Genomic DNA, 12,045 nt, shown 5'->3' with positions numbered 1-12,045 from the left:
CTGATCGCTCCTGCCTGCGTGTGGTTGGCGGGGGGGGGGGGGGGGGCAACTCAAAGCCCTCCTCCACCGCAGGATTTCCCCTCTCCTCCCTCCCTTCCCCGGAGATCGGAGGCTGCACAGGAACGGATCTGTCCTGTGCAGCCTCTAATAGGCTCCTGCCTGTCATGTGACAGCGATCCCCGGCCGCTGATTGGCCGGGGATCGCTGATCTGGTACAACGCTGCTACTGTTAGCAGCGTTGTACAAATGTAAACAAAGCGGATTATTTCCGCTTGTGTTTACATTTAGCCTGCGAGCCGCGATCGGCGGCCCGCAGGCTATTCACGGAGCCCCCCGCCGTGAATTGACAGGAAGCAGCCGCTCGCGCGAGCGGCTGTTTCCTGATTAATCAGCCGTCGATGCAGATCTGCGTGGCTGGTCCTGCAGCTACCACTTTGCCGACGCGCGTTATGAGTGCGTGGTCGGCAAGTGGTTAAAGGACACCTGAAGTGAGAGGGATATGGAAGCAGCCATATTTATTTCCTTCACAAACACTGGTTAGCACGACAGCCAAGGGCCCGGACTCTCTCACTGGCTGGGGAACCTACACCACCATGCGATACCTAGAGGGAAGTGCGGGTGGGCCCTGGACCTCTCACTCCCAGGGAATTCACCCCCTTTGCCTCTGAACTGAATGCTAACTGCAACACACACACAAATGCTCACTCCCAGCTAAAGCAATTTCCTACCTTTATTTGGTCAGCTTCCAGGATGCGGTTGACAGGTAAGTGGTTACGGAGGGGACCGTTGTGGGAGACCTGCCTGCACTGCTAGCGACGTAATATATGATTACATCCAACCGAAGCCTCCCGCCTGAATGCTGCCTAATTTTTGCAATTTCTGCTAGATCTGGTACGGCAGGCAAAGAGTGTATAACGGTACACCTGATTGGCTGACTGGCGCCTGCTGACGAAATAAAGGTAGGAAATTGCTTTAGCTGGGTGTGAGCATTTGTGTGTTCTATTTAATTCCTTCTAATAGTTTTAGCCATAGACCCTGAATAACAATAATATTTTTATAGCGCTTTTCTACCTGGGGACTCGAAGCGCTGTGACCCTACATTATGCAGTCTCAACGGAGCAGTGCTTTTCAGCGCTGCTAGATTTGGGCGCAGCCAGCGCCTCCATAGACTTCAATAGGAATCATTCCTATTGAAGTGCTCAGTGAGTAACTAAGTTGCTTAAAAACATCGCTGGAAGCAGAATTATTTCATTCCCCCACTATCCATGTTGGCCTGGAGGGGGAATAGTAATTAAATCGACCCGGACTTGTGCAGAAGCAGGATCAGCTATATAACGCTGTATCCTGCGCCCAAGTCTACCGGCGCCGATTTCAAATGTACGCGCAGTCTCAAAGGCTAGGGAAAAGAGGTGAGTTTTTAGCCTTTTTTTTTTTTTTTTTTTTTAAAGCTGTCCAGAGAAGGAACCTCTCGTACTGATTGTGGAAGTGAGTTCCATAGAGTAGGGGCTGCATAGGAAAAGGCCCGGGCACCAAATGTTAAGTGTATCCTGGGAATAACCAACTTCATGTTGTTGGCAGAGCGGAGGGTGTGTGGAGGGCCATAAAGTTCCAATAGATCCGCTATGCATTTGGGTCCCAAATGGTTTAGAGCCTTGAATGTCAGCAGGCAGACCTTAAAAATTGATTCTCCATTTTACTGGCAACCAGTGAAGAGTTTGCAGTACTGGGGTGATGTGTGAGCTGCAGGGGGCATTGGCTAGGAGTCTGGCTGCAGCATTCTGTGCTAATTTGCAGTTGCAGTAGTCTAGGCGGGAGGATACAAATGCATGAACCAGGACAGGTAGGTCTTCAGCTGGGATAAGGTGTTTGATTTTCGCTATATTTCTTAGATGAAAGAAGGAAGACTTGACAGCTGATACCTGCTGTCTGAGTTTTAGATTTCCATCCAGCGTGCAGATCAGGTGTTTCTGACTGGATTTGCCGCATGCCTGTTTCAGGTGTGAGATTCAGACATTACTGAAGCCTAAAAGATCAGCAGGATGCCAAACAACACGTATTGTTTAAAAGGAGCCTGAAGTAGAAGCAATATGAAGGCTGCCATATTTATTTTCTGTTAAACAATATCAGTTTCCTGGTATCCTGCCAATCTCTTTGGGCCCATTCACACTTATAAACGCATTTTGCATTACTTTTTTTTTTTCGGCGATCGTTTTTTTGATTCTCATTCTAGTGAATGAGAAGAAAATGCTGCATGCAGCGAGTGTGTGATCGTCGATAATTGCAAACAAACCACACTTGCTGCAGTGACAGTTATCCCATAGGATTATTTGTGCAGCAGCGGTTTGCTGATTGCCGGTGATCAGCAAAGTGCGAATTGCTGAATGAGGCCGAAGGCTGTAGTAGTGTCTGAATCGCACACCCAAAACAAGCATGCAGTTAATTGGGTCAGACATTGGTCAAAATATCTAATCTGCATGCTTGTTCAGGGTCTATGGAGATGAATATGAGAGTCTCCATATCGACTCCTTTCAGATGTTCTTTCAAAGGAAACCTATATGGCATCCTCCATATCCCTCTCACTTCAAGTGTCCTTTAACAGAATTTGGTCTCTGAGCTCTGCAGGCGTTCCTTCAACATCAGTGCTTGGTTTTCACTCTGATACACACTGGGCCTAATTTACTCTACCCCAGAAAGCACAACCATGTTTTTTCACTTTAGATTGCCAGGCAGTAACATTCTTCTAATTCACCACCTGATGCCCAGCAGTGACCTTCATGCGGTATTTTATTTCATTTTTTTTAATTTATTTTTTTTTCCATTTTATTGAGAGCTGATATATATTGAAAATATTTTTGTGAAATGTGACAATAAAAGTGCACAAAATATTAAATATTTATGGCAGAGAAATAGTCTCTGCCAGGGCCGTGCAGAGGGTCCTTAAGTGGGGGGTGCTCAAATTTAAAAAAGGGGCCTGGCAATGCCTTACCCCGCATGCCCCCCCACCTCATTTTTGGCTAGGGGGTATTGATTGTCATGCTGCTGAATGCAGATGCTTGGTGCCATGTGGGTTCTGGGTGTGAGTACAGAGTGTCATGTGGGTTCTGGCTATGGTTGGGTATCGAGTGCCATGCGGGTGTTGATTGAAAGTACTTAGTGCCATGTGTGTTCTGGGTGTAAGTACTGAGTGTCATGTGGGTTCTGGCTATGATTGGGTATCGAGTTTCATGCGGGTGTTGATTGCAAGTACTTAGTGCCATGTAAGATCTGGGTACATGTACTGGATGTCATGTGGATGCTGGGTGCAGGTACTGGATGTGACATGGGTGTGAATACTTGTCGCCATGCCTGTACTGGGTACTGGCTATGGGTGGGCTTTGGGCATCACATGGGTTTTGAATGCAGGTACTTTGGGTGCGGGTACGGGTTAAGTAGGTGCTTGGTGCAGATAGCGGGTGCCATGTGGAAGTTGTGTGCAGGTGTGAGTACTGGGTGCAATTTTAGGCCTGAGTGCAGATACTTGGGGCTTGATTCACTAACCGGTGCTAAGTGTTAGCAAGTTAGCAGTAAAGTCTGTATCAAGCTGCTTTGGGTACCAAGGTCTACTTTGTATTGGGTGTATATTTGCAGTGGGTGCTATGCAGTATTGAGTGCTGAATGAGTAGCAGATGGTGATAAACAATAGTGGGTGCCATGTGAGTGCTAATTGGTACAGGGAGCCATGTGAGTGTTGGACATGAGTGAGTAGGGAGTGCCATGTGTGGCCTGGATGTGTGCCATGGGAGAGTACTGAGTCTTATATGGGTTCGGACCAAGGATGGGTACTGGGTGCTATTTGGGTGCTGGCCATGGATGGGAACTAGCCTAGGTGCATGTAATGGCTTTGGAACTTGGTGACATGTGAGTACTGTGCCATGTGGGTGTTGATTATGGGGGTATGTGGGTCTTAGGTACAAATACTGAGTGCCAAGTGGGTACTGGGAGTGAGTACATGGTGACATATGGGTGATGGGTGCTGGCTAGTGGGGTATTTGTTGTCATGTGGGTGCTAAAGGCAGATGCTGGGTGCCATGTGGGTTCTGGGTGCTGGCACAGGGTGTCATGTGGATTCTGGCTGTATGGGTGGGTATCAACCATCATGTAAGTGTTGATTGCAGGTACTCAGTCCCTTGTGAGTTCTGGGTGCAAGTACTGGATGTCATGTGAGTGCTTGGTGTGGGTGCTGGGCACCAAGTGGAGGCTTAGTGCAACTGGAACTACTGCAGATGAAACATGTGGGTGTTGGGTGCAGGTACTGGGTATCACATAGGTGCAAATACTTGGTGCCATGCCTGGGTGCTAGCTATGGTTGGGCATTGTGTCATGTGGGTTCTGAGTGCAGGTACTTTGGGTGCGAGTACTAGTTATGTGGGTCCAGATAGTCTGTGCCATGTGGAGGCTGTGTGCAGGTGTGAGTAATGGGTGCCATGTTGGGGCTGGGGCTGGGTGCAAGTACTGTGCCATGTAGGTGTGAGTACTGGGTGCCAGCTATAGGGTGAAGGGGTGCAGGTATTGGGTGTCATGTGGCTGTTTGATGCAAGTACTCAGTGCCATGTTGAGGCCGGATGTGAGTATTGGGTGGAGGGTGCTCGGTGCAAGTACTGGGTGCTTGCAATAGTGGGGGTTACTGGTTGAGTGTAATGTATGTGGGAGCTGAATATATGGTGGGATTGTTGTGGGTGCAAGGGGTGGGAGATCACTGTGGGTACTGCTATGAATGGCATAGCTGCTGCTAGGGGAGGTAGAGGTCAGTGTGGTTGCTGGGGGAAGGGTAAGTCACTGTGGGTGCTGGGGGGAGAAGTAACTGTGGGTGCTGTGGAAGGTAGAGGTCAGTATGGGTGCTGGAGGAAAGAGAGGTCACTGTGGGTCCTTTGGGGGAGATCACTGTGGGTCTTGGGAGGTAGAGGTCATTGTGGGTGCTGGAGGAAGGGGAGGTCACTTTGGGTGCTGCTATGAACGGCATAGTTGCTGCTAAGGGAGGTAGAGGTCAGTGTGGGTGCTGGGGGAAGGGTAGGCTACTGTGGGTGTTGTGGAAGGAAGAGATCAGTATGGGTGCTGGAGGAAGGGGAGGTCACTGTGGGTGCTGGAAGAAGTCAGAGTGGTTACTGGAGGAAGGAGTGGATGCTGGGTGTTGGGAAAGGCCACTGTGGGAGCTGGCAATGGGAGAGGTCACTGTAGGTGCTGCTTTTGGGATGGAATGTCCCTGTGGGTGCTGCAGGGGACAGGAGGGTAGCCACTGGGGGAGGGAAAAATCTTTGTGGGTGCTGGGGGAGGGATAGGTCAGTGTGGGTGCTGGGGTAGGCAGGATCACTGCTGGAGCTGGAGCTGGAGAGGGAGCGGTCACTGTGGGTGCTAGGTGGAGGGAGAGGTCACTGTGGGTGCTGGGGGAGGGAGAGGTCACTGTGGGTGCTAGGTGGAGGGAGAGGTCACTGTGGGTGGTGGGGGAGGGAGAGGTCACTGTGGGTGCTGGGGGAGGGAGAGGTCACTGTGGGTGCTAGGTGGAGGAAGAAGTCACTGTGGGTGCTGGGGAGGGAGAGGTCACTGTGGGTGCTAGATGGAGGGAAAGGTCACTGTGGGTGCTGGGTAGGGGAGATGTCACTGTGGGTACTGGGGAGGGAGAGGTCAGAATGGGTCCTAGGTGGTGGGAGAGGTCACTGTGATTGCTAAGTGAAGGGAGATGTTACTGTGGGTACTGGGGAGGGAGAGGTCAGTATGGGTCCTAGGTGGAGGGAGAGGTCAATGGGTACTAGGTGGAGTGAGAGGTCACTATGGGCACTGGGGAGAGAGAGGCCAATATGGGTCCTAGGTGGAGGGAGAGGTCACTGTGGGTACTGAGGGTGGAGAGGTCAATATGGGTACTAGGTGGAGGGAGAGGTCACTATGGGTGCTGGGGGAGGGAGAGGTCAGTATGGGTCCTGGGTGGAGGGAGAGGTCACTGTGATTGCTAGGTGAAGGGAGATGTCACTGTGGGTACTGGGGAGGGAGAGGTCAGTATGGGTCTAGGTGGAGGGAGAGGTCACTGGATACTAGGTGGAGGGAGTGGTCACTATGGGTACTGGGGAGGGAGAGGTCAATATGGGTCCTAGGTAGAGGGAGAGGTCACTGGGTACTAGGTGGAGGGAGAGGTCACTATGGGTCCTAGGTGGAGGGAGAGGTCACTGTGACTGGGGGAGGGAGTGGTCACTGGGTACTAGGTGGAGGGAGAGGTCACTATGGGTGCTGGGGGAGGGAGAGGTCAGTATGGGTCCTAGGTGGAGGGAGAGGTCAGTATGCCACACTAGGATTTCTGTCTGGGCCTCTTCACTTTGAAAGTGTCCCAGGCGGGGGCGGAGCTTCCTGCGGGTGGGCGGGGCTTATCGCGGCCGGGGGCGGGGCTTATTTTGCACGCGAGTGGGGCTTTTTTTTGAAGATTTTGAAAAGGGGGGTGCCTGGGCACCCAGAGCACCCCCCTGTGCACGTGCCTGGTCTCTGCAATAAAATATTTTATTCCATTAACCTAATCACATTTCACTTCATTAACAGAAATAATTACCTGCTTACTTCCATTGAAATGAGCAGGAGATTATACACTGTTCCACAGTAATTCATGTCTCTCTCCAGTGACTGCAGTGCTTTGTCATGCATGCTTATTGGTCCTAAAATAAAATGAGGTCTGGTGACCCGTGCAGTGCCTGCACTATGATGAGATCTGTAAAATGTAGAATACATGTGCACACATACAATATACAGTTGTCTTAAAGAAATGTCAAGTTATAAGGGAAGACACCGAGAGCCCAGTATAGTGTAGTATTGCTGCAACTGCAAAAGTAGTACAGAGGCGCCAACAGGGTAAAAACAATATTTCTTTAAAATGAAGTAGGTAGCGGTGGACTTACCCATCCAAAACAGTCACAAAAAATTGCTGTTTTAAGCAAAAATCAGTTTATTTACATACTCCAAACGAGGTGCAATGCGTTTAGTGGGTATATCCCACTTCCTCAGGCAATAAATAGGAGCATATCACTGTTGGCAGAAGACAGCATGCTAAGTACTCATACAGACAGCCAAGATATATATAAAAAAAATTATACAAAATATTTTTAAAAAATGATATATAGAATATTTTCATAAAATGGGCTTTGAATTAAATATATATCTGTGTATATGTGTGCTCATATTTTTGTCTCTCTCATACATATTAACACAGGGGTATATAGTGTATTAGTATAATAGGTTGTGGGGAAAGAAACTGGGGGTGGTTTTTTTTGCTTTGTTTTTTTTTTTTCCTTTCCTTCCCGTCGGGGGGAAGCGATCAATGTGTGGACTAGTAAGAGAAGCAATCTTATATGCATATAGGTCTTACATGTGCAAACATAGGGACTGGTGAGGTGTGTGGATAAAGAGTATTCCTACATACAACAAATTAAGTGCTTAAAAAGGGGTTAAATAAAGTAATCAAAAGACTCACCCAATGCAGTCCGGTACATAGCCTGGCACCTCTGTACCGAGCAATGTTGGAATGAGGCCTCTTATACTGTGTTAATCCCCTATTAGGGGATAATTAGCCAATGGGAGGGAGAGTGTGGGTGTGCATCATCAGTGTGGGCCGTCGCTCTGTGTATGAAACCACTCACATGTCTAATGCAGTCCTCATAATAAGAGCTGGTGAGGGCAGGATTTGCATGATGAATAGTGTAAAACATATAACATAAGACCATTAGACCAATAAAATTAGTATATTCAATAGTAATTATAAAAATAACTCAAACATTCTACAAAATGGCAAATTAATGATTTATACACTGCGAAGGATTGTTCGGTATGAACCCATATATCCAGTTTTAGACTGGGTGGTTTAAAAAGTCTAAAAATCAAAAAGGTCTAAACGTTGGATGGGTCTAAAACAGAAAAAAAGTGAAAACATGGCAAGGAATGGGTATAAAACCAGTATCCATATCCAGTTTTAGACTGGGTGGTTTAAAAAGTCTAAAAATCAAAAAGGTCTAAACGTTGGATGGTTCTAAAACAGAAAAAAAAAAGTGAAAACATGGCAAGGAATGGGTATAAAACCAGATATATATAATAAGACACACTGAATATAAACAACAGCACAAATATACATAAACATAAAAAAACAACATAAACATAAAATAAAAAAATAAGAGGACCATAAAAAAGGAAAAAGCGGAGTATTAAAATGCATTAAAATAGTTTTTCTAGCTGCTCGTTGAGACCGCTAGGTGTGAGGGTATTTAGTAACTGGATCCAGTACATTTCACATTTTTTTCAAATTGTCAAAGGCATCTGGGAGTGCATGGTTAATGGTTTCGATAAGGGTGATACAGAACAAATCTGGGTTGCTATTGTGCAGATGCTTGGCATCTGTGGTTATGACAAGGGGCGGAGCCTGGTTGTTTCAATTTCAGTGTTTTTGCAGTGGCAATGGGGTGTGAGCGTAGTCGGCTCGGGGCCAAAATGTTCTTAAGATTGGGAGCCATTCTGAATGTCAGGGCTGGGGTGTTTGGTAGAAGAGGTAAAAGGTAGGGGTCCTGTAAGAGGATTTCCCATCAGTTTTGGAGGATGTTACGGATCTCTTTATGTTGGGCACTGAATCTGGTGATGAATCTTGGTGTTGTAGTGCTGGTTGTGGACTGGTTTACTGAGTTAATCTGTGTATTTTTGGGTTGGTTGGCTTTGGTTTTGGCATCTTTGACTAGTTTGCTGGGGTACTTTCTCGTTAGAAATTTTTCTGTAAGGGTTCTTGATTGTGTTTTATATTCATTTGGATCTGTACAATTTCTAAAAATTCTTCTATACTGACTATATGGGGTGTTATTTATTTATTTATTTTTTTCTGTTTTAGACCCATCCAACTTTTAGACCTTTTTAAACCTTTTTGAGTTTTAGACTTTTTAAACCACCCAGTCTAAAACTGTATATATGGGTCCATACCGAACAATCCTTTGCAGTGTATAAATCATTAATTTGCCATTTTGCACAATGTTTGAGTTATTTTTATAATTACTATTGAATATACTAATTGTATTGGTCTAATGGTCTTATGTTATATGTTTTACACTATTCATAATTTCTATCTCGTTTATTACTCATGTACTATTAATTATTTTTATCACCACATTGATTTTTAATGTTATATCTACTTTTATTTTCTTTTTTGCTTTATAATCTTTATATTTTTTTATACTCAAAATGAGGTATCCCCCAGAATAGGCATAAAAACCCCTTCTCAACATGCTGCCTGTCCTAACTGAAACACTAGCAGGTTATATAAGTATACATTTTATATGGGAGATTTTGCCCAGTGTCTCCTGTTGAGTGGGTGCTGGCTTGCTGAGCAAGCAGAGCCGAGATTCGAACTCGGGTCTCCTGTGTCGGAGACGGAGCCCTTGACCAGTGCACTATCCAGCCACCACAAAATCAGACACGCAAATCCTGCCCTCACCAGCTCTTATTATGAGGACTGCATTAGACATGTGAGTGATGTCATACACAGAGCGACGGCCCACACTAATGATGCACACCCACACTCTCCCTCCCATTGGCTAATTACCCCCTAATAGGGGATTAACACAGTATAAGAGGCCTCATTCCAACATTGCTCGGTACAGAGGCGCCAGGCTATGTACCGGACTGCACCCCCAGTTTCTTTCCCCACCCCCAGCTTCTTTCACCACAACCTATTATACTTAGAATACACTATATATCCCTGTGTTAATATGTATGAAAGAGACAAAAATATGAGCACGCATATACACAGATATATATTTAATTCAAAGCCCATTTTACCTATTTTATGAAAGTATTCTATATATCCTTTTTTTTTTAAATAATTTTTTGTATATTTTTTTTTATATATATCTTGGCTGTCTGTATGAGTACTTAGCATACTGTCTTCTGTCAACAGTGATATGCTCCTATTTATTGCCTGAGGAAGTGGGATATACCCACGAAACGCGTTGCACCTTGTTTGGAGTATGTAAATAAACTGATTTTTGCTTAAAACAGCAATTTTTGTGTCTGTTTTGTAAGTCCACCGCTACCTACTTCATTTTATCCATTTTAAATAAATATTGTTTTTACCCTGTTGGCTCCTCTGTACTACTTTTGCAGTTGTCTTAAAGAGACTCTGTAACAAAAAAAGTTCCCCTGGGGGGGTACTCATTCCGGGAGGGGGAAGCCTCAGGGTCCCAATGAGGCTTCCCCCACTCCTGTAGCTGTAGGCAGTCCAGCGATGGCTCCCCTGAAGTGTCCCGGAATCCTCCCTCGACAAGCCTGACAAGCGCTGATCTATTTACCTCTCCTGGCTCCAGCGGGGGCACTGTTGCGGCTTTACGCACTGAGATAGGCGAAAATATCCGATCTCCGTCGGGTCCACTCTACTGCGCAGGCTCAGGAGACTTGCATCTGCACAGTAGAACGGCCCGACGGAGATCGGCTATTTTCGCCTGTCTCCATGCGGAGAGCGGATACTGCACCTGCGCTTGAGCCGGGGAGGTAAATATTTACATCAACGCTGTTCCGGGAATATTTTCCCTGCCGCCGTGGGACCGAGGAGGATGGGGGAAGCCTCAATAGGATCCGGAGGCTTCCCCCCCCCACCTGAGGTGAGTTTCCCCCCCCCCCCCTCCAGGGATAGGTTTTCTTCTTTACAGGTTTTCTGTAAGTAAAAAAAACACCCTAAACTAATGATTTCCTGTGTAGCTGTCACATAAAGTTAGGCCTTGTTCACATTATAAATCACCTGCGCTGAGTGATTTATACTGTGATTTTTGAAGAGCTTTTCCGTGCGATTTGAGCTTAGAAAAGCGCTTTTATAAGTGCTTTTGCTCAGCGGTGATTTTTTTTTTTTCACTTGCTGATGTCAGTCAGGAAGTGAACTCTTTAACTCGGAAATGAATAAATACAATGTAATTATTCATACATGCGCTCGGGAAATCATTATACAAAGCGCTTTTTCAAGCTTAGTATTATTCTAATGGTTCTGAACAGGTTTTAGACAATTTGTATCTCCTCATGGGGAATCTCAAACATTATTTTAAGAAAACACCATAGCGTGGATCTATACAAAGACATTAGCTGATCTACTTGTACACTTGAACACTATTCTGGCAGTTGGCCTCTCTCTTTACTTCTGCCCCCCCCCCCCCCCTTCCTATTTCATCAGGTGATCTCCTACCCCATATTTTATCATTCCCCCCAGGTGTTCTCTTAGCACCCCAACATTTCATCAAATATCAGTCCCCCCATATTCCACCAGGTGCCCTCATTAAAGTGGACCCAAATTAAAGATACAAGATTTCAGAAATGAAATCTATTTTCTAAATTATAATATTAAATAGCAGCCTTTTTTCAGCTGCATGATGACAAATATAAAATATTTTACATTTATTGGAGGAACCCCTCCCTTCCTTTCATATTGCCGGGACAGAATCCGGCAAACTGGTGGAGTAGGTGGTGTCTGGCAAAGGAGGAATTGCTAATGGCTGCCACCTGTATAACCCTAGTTATGAAAAGAGAATGTGAAAAGCAGCCACTGAAATGCTCATAGGCTTGAAGGAGTGTTTATTTATCTCTGTATGTGTCAGAGTGGTTCAACTAAATATTTTGAATAAAAAAAAGTTTGGTTTGGGTCCGCTTTAAACCTCTCCCCATATTTCATCAGGTGCCCTCTTAGCCAGCCCCTCCCCCCTATATTTTGCCAGTTGCTCTCTTGGCCCCCTTTCATATTTCATCAGATTCTCTCATCCCCCATCCACCATCATATTTGTCAGGTGCACTCCTCTGTCCACCCCATATTTCAACAAGTGCTTTTTCGTTTCAATACATCATGTACTTATTTCCTCCCTCCCCCCCCCCCCCCCCAATACTTCATCCGGTGCTCCCTCATTTACCCCCCCCCATTTAATAAGGTGCTTCTTGCCCTTCACCCCAACCCCCCCCCCTCTATCCACACACGCACATATATTTTTTGGTTTTACATGACTGTGTCTCTCCATCAAACTAATAGCT

Source organism: Hyperolius riggenbachi, chromosome 10 (genome assembly GCF_040937935.1).
Source record: "Hyperolius riggenbachi isolate aHypRig1 chromosome 10, aHypRig1.pri, whole genome shotgun sequence".
Classification (NCBI taxonomy): Eukaryota; Metazoa; Chordata; class Amphibia; order Anura; family Hyperoliidae; genus Hyperolius; species Hyperolius riggenbachi.
The sequence above is the reverse complement of the archived record's forward strand: the minus strand, read 5'-3'. Positions refer to the sequence as shown.